Source organism: Sapajus apella, unplaced genomic scaffold (assembly GCF_009761245.1).
Source record: "Sapajus apella isolate SASKATOON/1434 unplaced genomic scaffold, GSC_monkey_1.0 scaffold22, whole genome shotgun sequence".
NCBI classification, from domain to species: Eukaryota; Metazoa; Chordata; class Mammalia; order Primates; family Cebidae; genus Sapajus; species Sapajus apella.
The window spans coordinates 3,837,277-3,841,091 of NW_022436962.1; the positions used below are offsets into that span (position 1 = coordinate 3,837,277).

The 3,815-nt window shown below is 51.5% G+C and overlaps 1 pseudogene across 1 annotated transcript; it reads right to left on the minus strand.

The window, feature by feature from the left end:
* Window positions 1-1,122: 1,122 nt before the first annotated feature.
* LOC116558591 lies at window positions 1,123-3,161 on the minus strand (annotated as a pseudogene). Its single transcript, XR_004272084.1, has one exon. The product of XR_004272084.1 is annotated as an adenosylhomocysteinase pseudogene (transcript).
* Between the last annotated feature and the right edge of the window lie 654 nt (window positions 3,162-3,815).

Here is a 3,815-nt window from a genome sequence, read left to right on the forward strand (position 1 = left end):
TTGTCTTTTCCATCCTTATATCCCTTGACCCTGGCACATATTAAGTGCTCAATACATGTTGGATGAAAAATGGGTGAACAAAACAGCAACCTCTCTCTACCCATCATCACAATTTCTGGTGGTCAGGAATATTCTATTTCCCACCTGCAGACTTTCCTCAGGGCCTATTATGCGTGTTTGTCTGTGCAAAAGGCCACCTCAGTCCCTGGCTGTAGCAGGTCATTCTGGGCTGCTGGAATCCTGGGAGAAAATAGTCACAGCAGGAAGGCAGGAAGGAATGCGTAATTACCTTTGGAAGGGTGTTCTGGATGGAGCAGTCGAAAATAGTGGCATAAGGAAATCTTCCTCTACATTCTACTAAAAATACAAAAAAAAAAAAATAGCCGGGTGTGGTGGTGGGAACCTGTAATCTCAGTTATTGGGAGGCTGAGCATGAGAATCACTTGAACCTGGGAGGCTGAGGTTGCAGTGACCTGAGATCATGCCACTGCACTACAGCCTGGGTGACAGAGCAAGACTCCAGCTCAAAAAAAAAAAAAAAAAAAAAAAACCTGTTTAATATGTGATATAATCCTAGTTTTGCCTATATGTCTGTGTATATACCTATATGGTTATGTGTCTCTATATACATATACATATATAGATAATACACACACAGTCAAGACAGAAATAAAATATATCAAAATGTTAACAGGAGGCCAGGCATGCTAGCTCACTCCTGTAACCCAGCACTTTGGGAGGCTGAGGAGGGAGGATTACTTGAGTCCAAGAGTTCAAGACCAGTCTGGGCAATGTGGCAAAACCCTGTCTCTGCAAAAAATACAAAAATTAGCTGGGTGTAGTGGCATACACCTGCAGTCCAAGCTACTCAAGAGGCTGGGGGAAAAGGACCACCTGAGCCTGGGGAGGTCGAGGCTGCAGGGAATCATGATTGCACCACTACACTCCAACCTGGCTGACAGAGTGAGACCAAAAAAAAAAAAAAAATGTTAAAAGGTTATATATGTTTGAAGTTTTCCAAAATAAAAAGTTAAAAACTATGTTAACATGGAGATGGCACTGTGAGTATATTTTTCTTCTTTGTGATTTTCCCATTATCTAAAATATCTACAACTTTTTTTTAGGCATCAGGATCTTTATGTACCCACATTCCTGCTTTATTTTAACATTATAAACATTAGAGGCCAAATTATTCTCTTTTTGACCCAGGTTGTGATGGGAACCATCTGGTTACAAAGTGGTAGCAGATCGATGCCTGCTTTTATGTTTTTCTGGCCCCTCTCAACCTCTGACTGTCACTTCTCTGTTCTTTCTCAGTTGCCCCTTAACAGTCTATTCTAGCCCCTGTAAAACAAGGACTAAAAGTACTAACCTCGTTGTTATGAGGTTTAAGAGAAGGCCAGCACTAAGCCAAGCTCTCAGGAAAATTCAAACAACAGCTTCTCTTTGCCCTTCAATATAGCTCCTCATCTCTCGTGGGCTGAGGAACCACCAGACCCGTAAACCAAATATACAGATCTAAGTCCACAGACCAGGTGAAGGCCTAGATGACAAAATACATGGGCTTTGTGACTCCACTACTGACTTCGAGGCTAAGGAAGGACTGACTTAGTGAGCAGTTCCAAGACCAGTGAGTTCATGGTTCCCTGTGGCTGGTACCTCCATTGTGACCTGGACTTGAGAAGGGGCCCCTCAGTTCCTGCTGCCACACTTGGAACAGTATGAGGGCTGCAGCAGAGGCCAAACACTGAGTGACCAGCCCTAAAGAGTAGATGGGGACACTGACAAACCAGTCACAAAGTTGGTGCCGTTTGCTCTTAGGGAGGAAAGGCAGGACCTGGGCAAGGACAGCAGTTGGAAGGTGAAGCCCAGACCTGGCTCTCAGTAGCAGTCGTGATCCAGCTTGAAGGGGCCATCACGGGACATGCCCAGGCAGTGGGCCTGCTTCTCAGTCAGCTTGGCCAACTTCACGTTCAGCTTGCCCAGGTGGGCTTCAGCCACTGCCTCATCCAGCTTCCTGGGCAGGAAGTGAACCCCAACAGGGTACTTGTCTGGGTGGGTCTACAGCTCGATCTTCGCCATCACCTGGTTGGTGAAGGAGTTACTCTTCAGGAAGCTGGGGTGGCCCATGGCACAACCCAGGATGACCAGCTGACCCTCAGCCAGCAGGATGATGTGCCGCCCATTCTTCAGCCGGTACCAGTGCACCTGCGGCTTGAGGGCTTGATGTTCACCTTCTCCACAGCGTTCTCGTTGAGCCACTTGACACTGATGTCCATGTCCAAGTGTCCAGTGTTACACACGATGGCAGCATCCTTCATCTGGTCAAAGTGCCAGCCAAGAAAGATGTCCTCCTGACAGTCCTCATCCAGGGCGGTCACCTCATAGCCCTCCATGGCAGCCTGCAGCGCGACAGTGCGCCGATGGGGTCCATCTCAGTGACGACGACGCGGGCCCGAAACCCCACAGGCCTGGGCCCAGCCCTCGCCCACACCGCCATAGCCTGCTACCACGGCTGCCTTGCCGGCCATCATCACGTCTGGGGCCCGCTCGATGCCGTCTCCGAGGGACTCCCGGCAGCCACGGAGGCTGTCAGATCTGCTCTTGGTGACGGAGTCGCTGACGTCGATGGCAGGGCCTTCAGGATCCCACTGGCCGCCATCTTGCGGCGCTCGTGGACCCCGGCCGTGGTCTCCTCGGAGACGCCTCGGATGCCCGGCAGGAGCTGCGGGCGCGTGGTGGGGATGCGGTCGTGAGGTCGCCCCCGCCATCCCGAAGCCTGCTGAGGGGCCCGTCCTCGAAGCACGGCGCTGCTCAATGCACCACAGGTACTCCTCGTCCGTTCCGCCCTTCCAGGCATACACTGGAATGCCAGCCTTGGCGATGGCAGCCGCCGCATGGTCCTGGGTGGAGACGGTGTTGCAGCACCCAGGGTGACGAGAGTCTCCGTGGGGACCGCCGCCTCCGCGGCGGGTGCAGGCAGCCAGCGAGGCGGGCGCCCTCCAGCGGCATGGAGGCCGAGCCCCGCTCTCGCATGCGCAGCAGGCCCCGCACACGCATGCGCAGCAGGCCGCGCATCGCCCCGCCCTCCGTGCCCACAGCCGTGCGCCCCAGGCAGCCGGGCCGATGCCAGGGACTTTGCAGGGCAATCTGTCGGACATGCCGCGGCGCGGGCGATGCGCACGGGCGAGGGGCTGGGCCTCAGTCTGGGAACAGGCACTGCGCGGGTGGCGCCGGGCCATTTTAATGGGATAAACTGTCATTTTAGAACACACAGTATGAAAAGAAATCTAGAAAGTGACCAACAGTAGTTACCGCTTAAGGGGGGAGGGGGAGACAATAGGCTCTTTTTGCTTCAGTCTTACCCTTACCTATATTTTCCTAAATTTTCTATAGTGCACGTGTATTATTTTAAAACAGGAAGGTGAAGCCTATTTAAAAGTGCAATTAACACATAGACATCTGAGAACAGAAGTATTGTCTTGGCAATGGCCCCTACAGCAGACTTTTCTCTTAAAAAAATGCATACCTCTTCCATTGACTGTTCTTTCTATCTTGGAACACCTTTTCTTACATCCAAACAGTTCAAGACTCAGATTTAAATTTTAAAGCCTCTTAATTAGGTCAGAGACTCTCCTGCTAAGCATGTGCTCCAGGTCACTGAAAGCCCACCTCACTGGGACAGGGGCCAGTCTGCCAGGGCCGGACCAGTTCTTTCACAGGAAAACACGATGTAGAGGTGAAAGGGCAATCTGACCTACCAATCCTTCCAAAACCTGTCCAGGATTTGGATCCTCAGACATTCCAGGTTTCTT